This window comes from Rattus norvegicus, chromosome 1, assembly GCF_036323735.1.
Source record: "Rattus norvegicus strain BN/NHsdMcwi chromosome 1, GRCr8, whole genome shotgun sequence".
Classification (NCBI taxonomy): Eukaryota; Metazoa; Chordata; class Mammalia; order Rodentia; family Muridae; genus Rattus; species Rattus norvegicus.
In genome coordinates this window covers 179,712,006-179,731,671 of record NC_086019.1, presented here as the reverse complement: position 1 = coordinate 179,731,671, position 19,666 = coordinate 179,712,006, and the positions used below count along the sequence as shown (strand labels likewise).

Sequence of the window (19,666 nt, the reverse complement as noted above, 5' to 3'; positions counted from 1 at the left end):
TAGAAGTAAATAGTCCATCAATAAGATATATCGATATATTGATGCATGCAGGGAACATGAATATACCCAGTTTTATAAAACAAATATTAATAGGCATACAGAAACAGAGGACCCTCATGGCTCCAGATATAGTAATACAAGGTGACTTCAACCTCACTGTCATTAATCAATAATCTAGATTCTCCCAACCCCCATCAGTGGTCTTTAGAGTTATCCTGTATCATAGAGAAAAATGGTCATAACAGACATAGAATCTTCCATACTACAAGAATTCAAAGTAATTTTAGGTCATAATGGAGCTAGAAATCAATAAAAAACTTGAAATCAATAGAAAAATACAGGAAACTATACTAACATGTGGGGACTGAACATGCCAGAATTATTAGTGGGTCACTGAAAAACCCAGAAGGGAATTTAAAATGTTCCTGGAATCAAATAAAAATAAAACCAACAAACCCAAATCTTTGGTAGTTCTAAGAGAGAAGTTTATAAGAATGAATGTGTGCACATTAAAAAGTCAGGAATATGAACAAAACACCAATGGATTTTGCTCTAAGAATCGACAAATGGGATCTCATAAAACTACAAAGCTTCTGTAAGGCAAAGGACACTGTGGTTAGGACAAAACGGCAACCAACAGATTGGGAAAAGATCTTTACCAATCCTACAACAGATAGAGGGCTTATATCCAAAATATACAAAGAACTCAAGAAGCTAGACCGCAGGGAGACAAATAACCCTATTAAAAATGGGGTTCAGAACTAAACAAAGAATTCACAGCTGAGGAATGCTGAATGACTGAGAAGCATCTAAAGAAATGTTCAACATCTTTAGTCATAAGGGAAATGCAAATCAAAACAACCCTGAGATTCCACCTCACACTAGTCAGAATGGCAAAAACTCCTGGGACAGCAGATGCTGGCAAGGATGTGGAGAAAGAAGAACACTCCTCCATTGTTGGTGGGATTGCAGACCGGTACAACCATTCTGGAAATCAGTCTGGAGGTTCCTCAGAAAATTGGACATTGCACTACCTGACCACCCAGCTATACCTCTCTTGGGCATATACCCAAAAGATGCCACAACATTTAACAAAGACACGTGCTCCACTATGTTCATCGCAGCCTTATTTATAATAGCCAGAAGCTGGAAAGAACCCAGATGCCCTTCAACAGAGGAACGGATACAGAAAATGTGGTACATCTACACAATGGAATATTACTCAGCTATCAAAAACAATGACTTTATAAAATTCATAGGCAAATGGATGGACCTGGAAAATATCATCCTGAGTGAGGTAACCCAATCACAGAAAAACACACATGGTATGCACTCACTGATAAGTGGATATTAGCCCAAATGCTCGAATTACCCTAGATGCACAGAACATGTGAAACTCAAGAAGGATGACCAAAATTCGAATGCTTCACTCCTTCTTTAAAAGGGGAACAAGAATACCCTTGGGAGGGAATAAGGAGGCAAAGTTTAGAACAGAGGCTAAAGGAACACCCATTCAGAGCCTGCCCCACACGTGGCCCGTACATATACAGCCACCAAACTAGACAAGATGGATGAAGCAAAGAAGTGCAGGCCAACAGGAACCGGATGTAGATCTCTCCTGAGAGACACAGCCAGAATACGGCAAATACATAGGCGAATACCAGCAGCAAACCACTGAACTGAGAACGGGACCCCCGTTGAAGGAATCAGAGAAAGGACTGAAAGAGCTTGAAGGGGCTTGAGACCCCATATGAACAACAATGCCAACCAACCAGAGCTTCCAGGGACTAAGCCACTACCTAAAGACTATACATGGACTGACCCTGGACTCTGACCTCATAGGCAGCAATGAATAGCCTAGTAAGGGCACCAGTGGAAGGGGAAGCCCTTGGTCCTGCCAAGACTGAACCCCCAGTGAACGGGATTGTTGGGGGGAGGGCAGTAATGGGGGGAGGATGGGGAGGGGAACACCCGTAGAGAAGGGGAGGGGGCGAGGTTAAGGGGATTTTGGCCTGGAAACCGGAAAAGGTAATAACAATTGAAATGTAAACAAGAAATACCCAATTTAATAAAGATGGAGGGAAAAAAAAGGTAGGTTGAGCAACTTTCTACCAACATTTAACATGGATGAAATGGGTATACAAATGTTTGGACATGGGTTTAACTTTCTTTAATGGGTCCATTTGAAAATTAGATTCTATTTGAAATAATAACTCAATAAATTAAATAACTAAAATAATAAAAAAATCAGGAATAAATAGAATAATTCAATGATGCACTAAAGGCCTCAGAAAAAAATGAGAGTAAGCTTATGCCCACATTAGTCAGTGGAGAAAAATAGTAAAGATCAGGTGATAAATTAATATAATGAGTCTGTAAACAATAAGGAACCAATGAAACAAAGGTTTTTTGGGAAAAGATAAGGATAATCAACAAACCCATAGCCAAACTAACCAAAAAAAAGACTCAATAAAATTAGAGATAAAAAGATACTACAACAAGCATTAAAAGTAATCTAGTTGGTCATTAAGGAATATCTTGAAACTTTAGAAGAAATGGACAATTTAATAGAATCACGTACCTATCAAAATTAAACCAGGAAGATATAGATAACTTAAATAGATTTATAATAAGCAACAAAACTGAAGCAATAATAAGGTGGCTTCCAATCAAGAATAGCCCAGGTCTAGATGAATTTGATGCTATATTCCATTATTACCTTAAAATAGAATTAACACAGATGCTTCCAAAACAATTCCATAAAACAGAAAGGAAGGAATCCCACCCCACTCACTTTATGAACATTATCGAGAAACCAAAAGTAAGCAAGGATATGACAGAGAAGAAAATTTATAGGCCAATTTTCATGATGAACATAGATGTGAAAATTCTACTTACAAGCCAGATTTCCTAGAAAGACTGAAACAGAATAGAGGATCTAGAAATGAAGTCACTTAGCTACAGAAATCTACTGTTGAGCAAAGGGGCCCAAATCAACTACTCGAGAAACAGTGGTCACCAGCAAATGGTGTGGAGAAATGGATACTTACATATGGATGAATGAAATGAGACCCTCTCCCTTCCCTGAGCAAACCTTTCACAAGCACAATCAAGTTGGTTGCATTTTCAAAGTACAAGGATAGTTCAACATAGGCAAATCCATAAATATAATCCAGCTCATAAGCTCAGAAATAGGAATCACATGGTTGTGTTAATAGATGTAAAAAGGCCTTTGGCTAAGTCTAATACTATTTATGAGGAGATCTCCGAGGAAACTAGGAATAGGAAAAACATTTCTCAGTAGGCAAACCTAAGGCAAATTCAGACTAACTAGGGACAACCTGAAAGTCATTTCTGAAAGTATCAGAAATGAGACAGGGGTGTCCATTCTGTCCACTTACATTCATTCAATACAGTGATTGAGTCCTTAGGACACTTAGATCTAATGAGCACTTTCAGCCAAGTTGTGGGATACAAAACCAACATACAAGATCAGTAATGAATTTATCTAGAAAGATTACAAGAAAAATAGTTTGTTCACAACAGTCATAAAACATATTGAGGAATAAGCTCAATATGTTGGTGAAAGACCTCTGCCAAAAGCAAAAATCCCTATGAAATACTGAAAAAGGAAACTGAAGAATACACTAGAATATGTAAATCCATTAATGCACGAGGGTAACTGATATGGTGAAACTGTTATTTCCAAAATAACCAACACATAGAGTCCTGGGTGCCCCCACCAAAACCCTAACGTTCTGCACAGAAATAGATAAAGGTCCTGAGATTCACATGGGAACACAAAAGACCCCCAAAAGTTAAAGCAATGTTAGTAGAAAGAGCAATGCTGGGAGGATCATAGTACCTGATGTCCAAGTACACCACTCACAGGACAGCGATTAAGCCCTGGCCACTGACACAAAAGCAGACACAATGATCCTGGAACAGAAGAGAGGACCCAAAAACAAACCAACTCAGCTACAGCCATTTGCCTTTGGGTAAAGGGGCCAAAATCCGGTATTGGAGAAATGATGGTCACCCCAACAAATGCTGTGAGGAAATGAACACATACATGTAGACGAATGAATCACGATTCCCCACCCCTTCCCTGAGCTAAAATCAAGTCAAAATCAATTAAGTATCTTAATGTAAAACTTGAAAGTTTCAAGTTACCATGGGAAAAATAGATAAAATTCTTCTGGATGTCGCCTTTCCAAATAGATCTCTAATAGCCCAAGAGACAATAGCAAGTATTAATAAATGGGATTACACAGAACTAGAAGTCTCTATGCAGCTAAAGAAATAATCAACAGAGTGAAGTGCTGGCCTACAGAAGAAGTTCTTTGGCATCTATTAATCTGACAGGGGATCAATATCTTGACTATACTATATAAAGAACTCAAATGCAAAGCCCCCATGCATTTGATCTAAGAACAGGCAAGCAGATTGAGCAGCCTGACTCTCCCATGTGGTTCTGACAGTCCTCAGCAAATGAAATCTCTCTGTGGTAAGCTCAGCAGTGAGCTCCCAGTTCATTTAGTGTTAAAACCTGAATTTGTCGAGTTTTTCTGTCTTTTTCTCCTTTTACTTCTGCGTATGCAGGTACATGTATGCATACATATTGTAATAAATGTAAAAATGTTGAAAACTTCATTGAGGGTATTCAATTTTCTTGTCTTGGGGATGGGAGTTTTTTAAACCTTTTCCCAATAATCTTAAAATTATTCACTAGTTACAATGAAAATTATGCTTATTCTCTTTGAAAGTTTAAAAAGGAATACAATACAGGTTTCAGAATGCAGCATGCTGGTTGTTAGATTTCTGACACTGTGTAAAGAGATTCAAGGTAGGAAAAGAGCTGGGAGCCTGATGTTTCAGCAGACTGAACTGTGCTTATTGGCACACACAGTGGGGGAGGGAGGGAGCATCTCTTCCATCTGAGTGGTTGAAGAACTACCAGAAACAAGATAGCGTCAATCCTTTTGGGGGTCAGAAATGATCACAGCATAGAGCTTGTGTTTCCCTCCTGTAGTCCCCTCCTCCTGGAAGGTGCCCATCCACGGAGAGACAGATTGGACTAGCATATGACTGAGTGAGGTCAAGCCAGATTATTGTAGGGGTGCTGCTTTTCAGGGGAGACACTTATCATTGGTGGTGATCACTATAGAGCTTTTATGGTTGTTGTGGTTTTTGTTTGGAGCAGGATCTTAGGATGTACCAAGGCTGGCTTTGATTCTTGATCCTCTTCCCTTAGCCTGCTAGCTGTTAGAGTAGAGGCACTGCACCACATAGCCTGCCTCTGTTTGTTAGGCAAATGAACAAAATCACCAAGTGTGAATAAGGGTAAATAAAAGTACTACATGACAAAGAATCAGTGTTCTCTCCCCTTGTTGTGAGGTTGTGTGAGAACATGTGTCAATTCTTTTCAGTGAGTAGTGCATAACTTCAGGACCCACAGTTTTTTTTTTATTTATTATTATTTTTTTATTAACTTGAGTATTTCTTATATACATTTCGAGTGTTATTCCCTTTCCCGGTTTCCGGGCAAACATCCCCCTCCCCCATCCCCTTCCTTATGGGTGTTCCCCTCCCAACCCTCCCCCCATTGCCGCCCTCCCCCCATAGACTAGTTCACTGGGGGTTCAGTCTTAGCAGGACCCAGGGCTTCCCCTTCCACTGGTGCTCTTACTAGGATATTCATTGCTACCTATGGGGTCAGAGCAGGACCCACAGTTTTAAGGAGATATAGAGAACCCAAAATGCAGAGCTTCAAGTATTATTAGAATAGCATTATTGTCTTAATGTATTTTGTGTTATTATCACAAAATTCTGGGCATTGGGTAATATAGAAGAGAAATAGGTTTATTTAAGATTTAGTGACTTGAAGGACCAAACATCAGGGTTGCTGGTTTTCTGATGAGCCCCTGTTGGTTGTCTCACCATGTGATGGAAAAGTGGGATGGTTATTGGCTAAGTGCAAGGAAGCAGATTTGTGTGTTCAAGAAGCCAAGAAACCAGGAAAGAGGCTGCTGCTGCTGCTGCTGCTGCTGCTGCTGCTGCTGCTGCTGCTGCTGCTGCTCCTCCTCCTCCTCCTCCTCCTTGGCTTCCTATTCTTGCAACCTACTGTCATGGTTTCACTCCTACCATAGTTAGCCTAGCGTCTTAGAACAGAATATATATGCTGAGAGGCTGGAGACCTCAGGCCCCAACTACTTTCTATTAGGTTCCACCTCTGAAAAGTTCCACCACCTCATACTTCAGTCATAAAAGCTTTCCATGCATGAAGCTTTGGGGTGGTGGGGAACCATGTCTAAACCATACTACAAATAGCATGCATAGACATTGACACCCTGAATAAAGCTAACATTAGTGTTATCTGGATACTTCTGATGAGTCCATAATAGTAAGAAATCCTCTACAGTGTGGTAGTTAGCATTTTCATATCACATAACCACAAGGAAAATTTTTGGCTACAATGTATTTTATAAGTCTGGAATTTTGAAGTTCAGGCTAGTGTAAGTGCAGTAATGCCCTGAAGTCTTAGACACTGTCCTTCAATAGACAACAGTCACTATTCACTCACGTTTGCATTTTACAAAATATTTGTAGCATTCTTGTGGTGTGCTTGGGAACAGTTTTGTATATTTTGAAATTGCTTTTCATCCTTGTACTTAAATGGTTCTTTGTTCTTACCACTCAAGGCATGATGGCCACCTTCAAAAGGAGGAAGCTTAGAGGCGTGAAGGACATGTGTCCCTCTGTAAGAGTAAGAAAGCTTTCCCAGAAGCTCCTGCATTCGAAGGTGATGTTAAGCAGAGGGGAAACAGAAGAGGCACATATTTCAGACAGTCATTTTACAAGTTCTAACAGTGGATCAGTAGAATTCCAGCAAAGAGAATAGAGAACCAAATAGGGATAAAAATAATAAAAATTTAAAAAGTGTCTGGAACTAAAGGCACCCAGAAAGAGATAACAGTAAATTGCATAGGATCAGAAATCAGCTGTCTCAGTGTCACACTGAAGTGGCTTACAATCATAGAAGTCTAAGGGAAATGTCAGAATAGATACATTTTCCAATATGTAGCAGATACAAATTTCCTTCCATTTATTATTCTTGCTAAAGAAAGTATTAGAGGTTGGGCTCCAGGAAAATGAATTAAGGAAAGCAAGAAAAAGGAAGGCGTGAAATCCAATACAGCAGAGTGTAAGACAGACAGACACTAGTGACTGCAGTGAGGACTGAGAGCAGTATGAGCTGAGGTAGAAAACAGAGTCAGTTGTTACAGCCAGGCCTCCACAGGAAGAGTATATACACACTATGAGATTTGCTGTAAGAAATCTCTAAGATAGGATATGTGGTAGGAGATATTTAGGTCACTGGGGTGTGTTCTAAAAGGAGATTGTGGAGCCCGGGATCCTTCCTTTCTCTGTCATTGGCTTCTCAGAAACGAGGAAAGTGGTTTGTTCTACCACAAACTTCCGCCATATTGTGTTGCCTTAGCATGGACCCCAAACAACAGGCTAATCCAGTTATGGATGAAAACCCCTAGGATTATGAGCCCAAGCTAACTTATGATATTTATAAGCTGATTACCTTAGATATCAAAACTGATCATCAGTGAGACTAACAAGGCCAAAATTTGCACAGTGGGCCAGAAACCTGGAACTCTGCAGATCTGATGAGGCATTTCCAGCCTGAGGCCTGAGAAGAACAATTTCCCAGTTACCGTCCAAGAGCTGTCTGTTGGGGGATGCTCAGTATTTTATTGATTTCTTCAGCCAACAGGATTAAGCTTATCTATTACATCCTCAAAGGAATACTAAGAACAATATTTGACTAAATACCTGGATATGATGATCCAAAAATTGAGATGGATAGCTGCCTTGGTAATATGGGATATATTAACTGATATATTTGACTATTGGAAAATAATGCTGATAGACAAAAACATATGGAGACAGTGATATGGATCTACAGAAAGAAAGTAAAAAAAGGCTTTCCACAGGGAAAAGCTAAAAAGAAAAGATATACCTAGTAAAATGTACTTGTAGTATACTAATTAACGCTACTGCGAACAAAATTTAGTTTGTGTGATGATGAAAACACTGACTTGGATTAGACTACAGTTACTACATTATTGTTTTTATTTTTAATAATGTGTGTGTGTGTGTGTGTGTGTGTGTGTGTGTGTGTGTGTGTGTGCATGCATGAGTGCAGATGCCTCCAGAGGTCAGAGGTGTCAGATCTCTGGAGCTAAAGTCACAACAGTTGTGAGCTGTCTGATACAGGGTACTGGGAGCTGAACTCTGGTCCTTAGCAAGAGCAGTATGTATTGTTAACTGCTTCGTCATCTTTCTAGCCTCAGGTTATTACATACTGTATGGGGAAATGAGGAGAATACATGAGCGAACTAATACTCACCTGCCAAAATGGTTGTGGGTATGGACGAAAGAAATCAGCACATGCGCAAAAGCTTACTGTACATCTAAAAGCATGGTATTTTAAAATGTAGAACTAAATATCAAAAGAAAAGCGGAGGATTTGAGTGTGATTACCTGGAATCACACACAAGGGAAGGAGAAGAGTGTGGCAGGGGCCTAGTATCGTAAGCTTTTTACTGTAATATTAGCTTTTATCATTCACAAGCTTTAATTTGTGAAAATCAATTAAGAATAAAAAGTGAAGTTCTTTACAAGTTGGCCTGGCAATGCCCTTCTCATTGATTTTTTTCGTAACTAAGTAAAAATGTGTATATTTGAAAGATAAAAGAAATCGGGACTTGTCAGAAAAACAGTTTATACCAGATACACTTGGATTATGAACACAAGAAATTTCAAGGTTCCCGATTCTTTCTGTTTGAATTTCATGGAGTCTTATGCAGACATTTGTAGAATGCTTGCTATGCACAGGTGATTTTGTTTTCTCAACAGTAAGTGAAGTGGTGCTTAGCAGCCTGGAGAGATAGCTCAGAGGTTAGGAGTATTGAGCTGTTCTTCTAGAGGATTCAGGTTCAATTCCCAGCATCCGCATGGTGGCTAGCTGCCATCTATGAGGTGATCCAATGCCCCCTTTCGTCCTCCACAGGCACTGCATATATGTGGTATACAGACATACATGTGGGGGTAAAATAGCTATAAATGTAAAATAAGAATAGTTCTTAATAGAAGTGGTACTTAGAAAGCAGGGATGAAGTAAATGGAGAGTTGTCAGTGCCTGCACTCCTGGACATAGTCAGTGGGAAATTACTGTAGTGATATTTGTAAGATATTTTAAAAGTTTGCTGATATATTGACATCTTGTCTAGTATAGTGTCATCCAGTACTCTGGCTCAGCAAAGATGCTATAATACTCCCACTTCTTGGTAGACTCTGCCTCTTGTGACAGTCGAATGACCATTTCTTTCCACGGATCTGACATATCATCCAGTCATTGCAAAAAGGATTACATTAATTTTTTTGAGAGTTGTCTGCTCTATACCAGTGGGATCCAGGCACCATGATCCTTTTTCTTATTCTTCTTGGATCTTAGTAACCATATTTCACAATGTAGATATGGCCTGATTTTTCTTAGTCCTCCTGAGTACATCACAAAAAAATTTGCAGCAGGACTTGAGCACTTCTGTGGGAAATGCAGTAGAATATCAGCTACTGAATTTGTAACTCTGCCTATGTAGCAATGCACATGTCTTCCATGTAAGGAATTACATCCAGATAAACCCATGACAAGTTGAAAACATAATTAGTTACAGGCTGAAAGTATCATTACTTAAAAATGCATGTGGGGCTGGGGATTTAGCTCAGTGGTAGAGCACTTACCTAGGAAGCCCAAGGCCCTGGGTTCGGTCCCCAGCTCCGAAAAAAAGAACCAAAAAAAAAAAATGCATGTAATACACTCGACCTACCAATTTGGCTTAGCTACCATTTTGGCTTAGCAGTCCAGCTCTTGTTGGTCTCACGTGTCCTTCATGCTCACGTGGCTGACAGGAAACTCATTATAGCTGCCTTGCACCCCAACAGAGGGTCTTAGTGATCTCCAGGGAAAGAAGAATATTCCTGGTAGGATTTCTTTCTTTTTTTTTTTTTTTGGTTCTTTTTTTTCGGAGCTGGGGACCGAACCCAGGGCCTTGCGCTTCCTAGGTAAGCGCTCTACCACTGAGCTAAATCCCCAGCCCCCCTGGTAGGATTTCTATTGACTATGTATTACTTTTGTACCATTGCAAGAATTGTTAAGTTAGACCATCATAAGTTGGAGGTCACCTGTAATTACAGACTAAAAGAAGTCTGCTCATTGCAAGATACCGCTTCTGTATGTTCATAAATATTAGTCATCTTGGTAGGAAACATTTATATTTTGATGCTTTTTCAGATGTAAGGATGAAAATGAAAGCAGGATGTTAAAGTTCACATTTTATGTGCTCATATTTGTCAGAAGGTAAAAAAATAGTACTTCTAATAACTGTTGTAGAAGTATCCATGCAATAATAGGAGGCGGATTGAACATAAGAACAAGTTAATATGACACCACCCAAAGTTATCAAAGAGACTCTAAAATGGGGACTACCTCTATTCTATTAGCATTTTTTTTCTTTTATTGGATTTATCTTTATTTACATTTCAAATGCTATCCTCTTTCCCAGTTTCCCCTCCAGGAAACCCTCATCCCAACTCCCTCCTCCTGCTTCTATGAGGGTGCTCCCTCACCCACTCACCCACTCCCTTCCGCCTCCCCACCCTGATATTCGTCTACACTTGGGGATTCAGTCTTGACAGGACCAAGGGCCTCTCCTCCTATTGATGCCCAACAAGGCCATCCTCTGCTACATATGCCATTGGTCGCTCTATGTGTACTCTTTGGATGGTGGTTTAGTCCCTGGGAGCTCTGGTTGGTTGATATTCTTGTTCTTCCTATGGGGTTGCAAACCCCTTCAATCCCATCAGTCCTTTCTCTAACTCTTCCTTTGGGGACCCCGTTCTCAGTTCACTGGTTTGCTGAGAACATCTGCCTCTGTATTTGTCAGGCTCTGGCAAAGCCTCTCAGGAGACAGCTATATCAGGGTCCTGTCAGCATGCACTTCTTGGCATCAGTAATAGTGTTTGGGTTTGGTGACTGTATATGGGATGGATCCTCAGGTGGGGCAGTCTCTAGATGGCCTTTCCTTCAGTTTCTGCTCCACACTTTGTCCCTGTATTTCCTCCTGTGAGTATTTTGTTCCCCCTTCTAATAAGGACTGAAGCATCCACACTTAGGTCATTTTTCTTGAGCTTCATGTGGTCTGTGAATTGTATCTTGGGTATTCTGAACTTTTAGGCTAATACTCATCAGTGAGTGCATACCATGTGTGTTCTTTTGTGACTGGTTTACCTCACTCAGGATGATATTTTCTAGTTCCATCCATTTGCCCATGATTTTCATGAAGACATTGTTTTAATAGCTGAGTAGTATTCCATTGTGTACCACATTTTCTTTGTTTTCTTTTTTTTTTAAGACTTATTTTATTTATGTGAATACACTGTAGCTGTCTTCAGACACACCAAAAGAGGGCACAAGATCCCATTACAGATGGTTGTGAGCCACCAGGTGGTTGCTGGGAATTGAACTCAGGACCTCTGAAAGAGCAGTCGGTGCTCTTAACCACTGAGCCATCTCTCCAGCCCCACCACATTTTCTGTATCCATTCCTCTGTTGAAGGACATCTGGATTCTTTCCAGCTTCTGGCTATTATAAATAATTAGCATTTTCTTTCTTCTTTTTTCTTTTCTTTCTTTTTATTAGTTATTTTATTTATTTACATATTTATTTACCTCTCCTGGTCCCATCCTCGCTCCCCTTTGCCAAGCCTGGTATAACTGTCCTCTGAGAGGCTCTGCCAGCACCTGACTGTTACAGAGGCATTTTCTTCATTGTTGATTGATGTGGGAGGGTCCAGCCCATTGTAGGAGGAACCATCATTGGACAGCTGGGCTTAAACTCCGTAAGAAAGGTACCTGAATGTCAGTGAGAGCCAGGAGAGAGCAAGAACACATGCTAGCCTTCTCTGGTTGCGCAGTGAGGGGTTGTGAGTTGGAAATAGAAGGTAGATAAACCCTTTCCTCCATAACGATGTTTATTACAGCAGCAGGAAAGCAAATTGGAGCATTTTGGGAACGTAAAATATGAAAGTGTTTTCAAAGCTGATGGAGAGAGTGGGTTTCACTTCCTGTCATTTTGGAAGCTCTTCTGACTTTTTGTTTTTAAAATCCATATAGATAATTCATCCTCACCAGAAAATGCCAGTGATATTTGAGAGGCTGGGTCAGGATGACTAAACTTCAAGGCAAACCTGGACTGGATCACATACTGAATCCCATCCAGGAGAGCCTGAGATAGGGCCCTGGAGATAGAAGGGGTGTGTGTGTCAGTGATAAAAGTAAATCTTTTGTTAACTCTGCAAACTATTTCTTGAACATTATCAGATAAAATATTACCCTAAATAGCTGTTTGAAAATGAGAATGAAAGTAAAACGTTTCATTTTTAAACCAAACTCAAGCAGTTTTACAAATTTCTCCCTGTTGTATACTAAATATTATAGGAGGATAGGGTCATAGAGAGGCTGTTGAAGATTTCAGTGATCTTTTAGCTAACAAAATGATACCAAGGGCTAAAATATTGTTGGCCTGAAAGAGTTTTCTTTTCCCTGTGGTTAAGTATCCTGCACCCATGTAATGTTTAACTTACATTTCAAAACACCCTTTTTAAATTGAATGAAGTATGTGAATATCATTTATATGTTATCATAATTTGAGAGTTAATTGAAATTTCATGTGGAAATAGATTTAATTTCAACAATAATATTCACAAGAATAAATATCTACTAGTTAGTGAATATTTTCTAAGTACCAGGGACAAAAATTATCTGTCACATTTCCCATATAAATAAAAGTTTAGTTGTGATAGTGTGTATATATTTTAGTGTATTCAAAGATTTTCCTAATTAGATATTTATGCTCAGCTTATGTTCATCAAGGTAATTTTACAAGTTGTGATTCTTGCTTTCTTTTTCTCTTCATTGTGCTCCAAAAATATCTTTTCCATTCTGACAAATATGAAAAGCATCAGAGGTCACGTGAGAGAATAGCCATGTGGGCAGCAGCAATGCTGTATTTGTGGGCTCCGCCAAGTTCCATTCACGTCCTCCAGAGTGATCTCATGGGCAGAGTTCCTCATGGACACGGACCTGATTAGATATTTTGCTGTCTTTAATGGATAACACACACAATCACTCCTGTAGGCAGGAGATAAATGCTGCAAGAAGAAGGCTCATTACAAATGCATTTTTAAAAATTTAAACATTAAAAATATCTAGCACATACTTGGTTCAATAGATAGTAATATGAAAACTAAACTCTGAGCATCAGCAATTTTTGAAGTTTATTTCTGGTAATAAAGGGCCATGGTTATCACATATAACTTTAAAAAATACTCACTTGTAACTTTTCCATGTCACACCCTGCTACTGTTTCCGTGGGTTTCAGCTTCCTTGTGTTTTTTTACAATGGTGCTGCAGTTGCTAATGTGGTCTCTCAGGTCTGTATGCACTGAACACCTGGCTTACTAAGATGAACGTTTTGACAACAGTGAGTAAAACTTGGTGAGACAGATTGTGTAAAGCACAGCCTGTGTGTTGCAGCTAACGTGCTATGGAGCCCTTGCCATTATGAATGTGCATTATGACTACATTGTACAAAGTCCTGGTATGCAAATGTGTGGCATTCAGAGAAGTGAAATAATTCTGTGTTATTATTATCTTTGTAAATTACATCTGAAGAGTTTTTGAGGACTTTACGATGGCAGTTTCTATAGTCACAGTCACACAGTGTGTACAGCACAAAGTGTTTTTCTTTCTCTATTAACAATAAGTAAGCCAATGAAAATGCTTTTAAATACATACCCGGCAAGCAGTTATATGGCTTTTCATTCTTACTACCCACAAACCATCCTTCATCATCTCTTAAGACAACGTAGGGAACAGCGTTGTAAACATCTGCTTTTCATTGTTAATTGTCAGGAAAACTGGCATTTAAAAGCGTTGGAATCCTCTTAATCCTATCAAGAAGGCTATGTTATATATGTTTCCATTCCCCTTTCAGGTTGTTTCTCAGACTGTAAAACCATGCTACCCTCCATTCACTTCTCAAAAATCACTTGTAGAAGTACAACATTTTCATGAAATTTTTTTTTTGCAAATGAAATATTAACAAAGGCTAAATTACATACAAAATATGCAGTATAAATAGAGTTTAAGTATATAATATATATTTAAAATTTCATGGGTATATTCCATATTGAAATGTTCAATGATAGAAAATATAAGGAAAAGATATTTGGTAGCCAAAGACAGATTAATTTGGGGCATCAAGTCTTCTGTCTTCAGAAAATATGCTTTATTTTCATAGGCTTTTTCTGTTCCAATAATTGAGCCATTAATGTCAACAGAGAATCCCTGGCAGTGATATACTGTGAAGGCATTTGCAGTAATGTAGTGGCACTTCTTTCTAAATCAGAGGCTCTGTTGAAATAATCACTAAAAATATTAAAATTCTGTTCTAGTTGTTCTGAATTTATAATGTGAGAGCAACTGCATCCATCTCTCAAGAGCATAAAGAGCACCCATAATTTAATAATTAAGTAACACATAATAACCAATAATTTTTGTTACCTATAAATAGGCCTGTGTAACAAGAGTAAGGAATACTAAGAGAAGTAGTTGATTGTTAATAAAAACTTTTTTCAGAATGTGCTCATTTAAAGCCTTTTATGACCTTTATTAAATTGCCATCTTACCATGCAATTAGAATGTATTGTTATTTTTCTTTCTTAAAAAACTTGCACTTTATCATTTTCCAAGCTGGTAGAAGTTGGACTCTTACTGCATTTTTTTTTTTTTGCTTTTTAAACTTGTATTGGAATGATGTAGGCCTTATCATTACATAGAAAATTAAATTAAATGACATATTGTTGCAGTTTCTATGACAACCATATCATGATGCTCATGTTCTTAAAAATTTATAAACTATAATCTGAAGTATGCTAATTCTAGTGAGTGTAGGCAACAGTTATTTGCTTAATATTCATTTTAGTACTGAGTTTCATCAACTCTGAAAATCAGATGGTTAACATGCTGCAAACAATCCGAAGAGGTTTTGTATGAACTCTTGGGCTTATGTATTTTCCTCAGAAGTCTACAGTACTGAACTTTTAAGTGTGGATAAGAGAACCTTTCATTCTTGGTTTCCTTGAAGAGACTGAATGAATAGGGGGGCGAGCAAATGCTGCAGACTTTCAACATGGCTGTTTCCCTCTCTATCCCTACTGGAAAGACAATATACTCAAACTAATGTAAAAAAATCTAACAAACACTAAAAATTCAATAACATCCAATGAGCTACTTAAGTAATGGTGACTATTCAAATCCTTGGGAACACTGGCTTATTCAACCTTTGCTGTTTGAGGTCAAGAGGCTCACATCTCTAAAGTATAATATATGGTTATGATATATGATAATGACATGTATCATATCAGTTAAGGATATTTGCTCAGCATTGATATTAAACATTTTGATTTGAAATACAGTTTGAATTTGCTTTAGGACTGATTTAAAAATATGCTATTTAGTTATAACCATGGACTCTCTTGTTAAATAAAGATGCTTTTAGATATATCATTTGATAAATTAAAAATGTATAATTTTAAAATTTGTATTTTACAAATGTAAAAAACATTGTTGGTTGATAAAAATAAGTGAGATATTTAATTTAAATAGTATATACTGAATAAGATAATTTAAAGTCAGGTGGAATTATCAAAAACCAAACAATATTTTTACTGACATATTTTATAAAAGTCATTTTAATTAATGTTCATTGAATTATAAAAATGCAAAACATAAATCCTTGGTTAACATGCTTTCAATGACTTGCTTTTCACGTGTTAGGCCCTCAGTGAATGCAACAGACACCCTGTACTTAGACATTTTAAAAAGCAATCTGTGGTTTCAAAAAAGAGATTGTCAAGTACCAAACTTTAAAATTATAGGACACCAAATTCAGTTTTAAAAACACAATGCATATCATATAACATTCCTAAAGAAAACAATCAAACGTCTGAAGAAGGGTAACGTCAGTAAGCTGCCTTGCTGGCAGTGACTGGTAAGCGGACCCTTGTCTGCCTTTTATGAGGCAGTTACAATAGGTGTCATATTGATTTGCCCACTGTTTCCTGTGTAGCCTGAGTGTATAGTAAATGGAATGACAGTCATCTTAGCCAGTGGTAAACTTCAGTCTGGAAGGAGGCAGGTATTTTTTCTAGTCAGTCAGCAGCACCTATGAGGCAGTGCCACCCTTTTCACTGGATGGTGAAAGGGTAACACAGTTATCATACTATTGTGAGGGGCACTGGGAGTTTTAGTGCAGGAAGTTTACTACTGTGTTTGAAACAACTTTTCATTGTATCTCCCCTACCTGGTGTGTGCTAAATGTGTTAATTATCCAAATGGCTTTTATTTTGGTTAAAAAACCCCCACATTCCAGGTAGGATTTTCAAAGAGACATTTGGGTGTATGACAAGCCTTTCTATTTCAGTGACTGCTTCAGTGGCATTAGCGTCAGTGTTATCCAGTGGTATCGCAGCTGTAATCCTGATGTGTTCTTTCACAGAGCATTTCAGAAAGGTTAGCTTGATGGTTTTAAAGTGTAGTTGATTTATATAGACTTTGGAGTGGTAGTAAAGGGTTACAATGGTTTCTTACCATATTCTTTATTTATGATGGTGTAATTTCATACATTTTCCCATTTATATTCCATTTATAGTCATGGGAAGTATGCCATTGAATAATGTCAGCTTGTACTGCAAGGATTTTTGTTTAAAAATTATGGAATTGGTCTCTGACTGCACATTCAATGTGTTTTCCAGTTTTTTTTTTTTGATATGTCTACCTAAGCTTGGTCTCTGCCAGTTATGTTGGCTTCAATGTATGCCCATCTCATTTAAGATGAAGTGAATGGCCAGTATTATGTATAGCAAAGCCAAGCTTCCTTTGAGTTAGGGCTCGGGGGCATTGTACAAGTCTAATGTTCTTCCATGAAGTTGGCCCACCCCACTGTGACTAAGAAATGAGATGATTTGAGGGCTATTACATACTTACGATTTTCATAGTGGATTAGAATAACATTACTTAGCACAGGTGTTTCTATAATTGGGATTCCCTGGGAAACTTCAGTACTATATTCAATAACACTCAGCTTTCCACATGAGTAAAGGCACCGTTGATTTGCTGGGCTGTAGCATGAATCAGGAGAGTGGTCTGGCTTAGAGGCTTGTTGCTACTCTTTTCAGAGAAAACATTTCCTTTTGGCCGTTAGCATAATATTGCTGTGGACCTATTTACAAATTTCCTTTTATTTATTTATTGCTGGCCAAATACTGGAGGCCGCAGCTGGTGTCAGCCAGACCTGGTTTAAGCTTTCATATAACTCAAAATAGGTCCCAAGTGTCCTTTTTCTTAAACAATTCTTCTTTTGTAAAGCATCATATTTAAATAACATTTATGTACCCAAGCAGCAGTGAAAAATCTCAGAGGTGTTCTCAGGGCAGCTCTCTGAGGAGGACCTTTGGGATGGCTTTGTAAGATGCCTCCAAGCCTTGAAGCCACTTGTCCAGGAATAACAAAGAGCGACTGCAGTAGGTTGGGGCAAGATTCAGCAAGAGGGCTGAATATCCACAGCAAATATATCTGCAGAGCAGTGAGTGAAAATGGGCTTCAGAAATGAAAGCAGGTGAAGCAATTAACAGCACACCATTGTTTTACCAAACCTATTCTTAAGGTGCCTGGAAGCCCTAAGTTTTCGGGAAATGGGACTCAGCTTTCACAGCAGACAACTATGCTGCCTCAACGTTCCGCCCCTGTTCTGGGTTCTCATCTTGAGACCTCTGCTTATGGCATCTCTAAGTACCTTTGTCTCCCGTTGAAGAGCAAAGCAAAGGAACCCAAGAGAGGCCGAGTCGGCCAGGAGCCATGTTCTCCGTCTTATAGGAGCTGAGGACGTGTCTTTCTCAAGCTAACTACCCATTCTCTGCCTGGGTAGTTAGTGATAAAAGTTCTATCTTGGATCTGTTCTCTAATCCCAGGTTTGTAGTCTAGTGAGAGAACGCAGCGCACCGGGTACTGGCACTAGCAGGTGTCTCTCTGCCATCTCCTGACTCGGGTTTCCCAGTAGTACGGCTTCCCGGACTCCTCTGCTCCAGGGGGACCTTCGTGGACTTTTTCTTTTTTTCTGTCCCAGAGGTTGTCCTGGCTGCCAGCTCCATCTGCTTGATGGATCTTGGTGGCTCTGAGCCCAGCGCACTCTTGCGCTCCACCTCAAGGTGGCGACCGAGGCACGTAAACAAAGACTGCACTGGCGGTTGGCACCCGTGGCCTCATCCACGAATCCCAGTTTCCCAGCTGCTCCTCAGAGAGCTGAATTGACTGTTAAGGGGGCCCTTGTAGACGGGTCGTTGGGCCGGAATGTCAGCCGTGCGTTCGTGCGTGACTGACTTAGTGACTCTGTGTGTGTGTGTGTGTGTGTGTGTGTGTGTGTGTGTGTGTGTGTACACGCTCGCGCGCGCGTCTGTGTATCCGCCGAAGCAGGCAGAAGCGCTTCTAGGATGGAAACTCTAGCCCCAACCCGTTTGGGACGCTGGAGGTTTCCTGGAATCACCTGAGCCTGCAGGCTCCCGCGACCCGGCTGGCCCGCTGGCCGGGGCTCCCGCCCACTATGTGTCCCGAGTACCCTGGGTCAGTGAGCAACTGGCGGGACTGCCACAAACAGCAGGTTTGCAGATCTCTGTTCAGTGACACCACGATTTATGAGTGGCTCTGGAAAATACAGCTCTTTGCTGCGCTGGAGTCCTCTAGGGTGCGCGCAGGCCGACCCTAGGGGTAGGGATAGTTGTGGGCGGGGAAGAGAGACAGTGAAAGAATAAGCATGCGACAGTCATACAGTCTTACCTCTGGGACGAAGGACACGGTTCCTAGAACTGCGATCTTCACGGCCAGTGTGCAGCCCAGCTGTTTCTCCCGTAGGCGCTTCCCGCCTAACACCGCCTTCTGACTAACTTGGATAGGGCTTGAGTTGCCCCCTCCTTTTTTCCTCCCCTTCTTTTCCTTTCCAGACATCGCTTTAACTCAACCCAGGGCATATCCAGAAGTCAGTTCCGTATAGCGCTTCCATTCAGTCCTGGGGGGGTGGGGGGAAATCCGGTATACAGTTTCTCGTAGGCAGATGGAAGATCTAGATGGTTACAGGACTTTGGAGGGGTGCGTAGGAATGGCACGGGGTGTTGGTGGCAGCGAAAGACGGTTTCTTTTGGGTCTTCGCACTGCCGCAGGTAAGGCTCTCAGATTACAGCTGCCCTCCTGTCGAGTCACAGTGGTGGGCAAGCGGAGGGCGCTCTGCTGTAGAGAGGGGAGTGGAGGAGGGTGGAGTGGGAGAAATGGGCTCTGGACAGGCTCCACCGGCACGCATTGTCTTGGTTGGTGTCTGTGCTTGGCGCTCAGCTGATGTCTTTGGGAGCTTTTGAACAAGGTAGACCCTCCAATACCCTCCCCCACTCTCTAGACTGTGTTTCAAAAGACGCGAATAGCTCTA

At 40.0% G+C, this 19,666-nt stretch overlaps 1 protein-coding gene across 6 annotated transcripts in view; it reads left to right on the top strand.

Annotated features, from left to right (window-relative positions):
• Sox6 (SRY-box transcription factor 6) overlaps positions 1-19,666 on the top strand; it is a 611,566-nt gene that overhangs the window by 37,572 nt on the left and 554,328 nt on the right. The window lies entirely within an intron of this gene.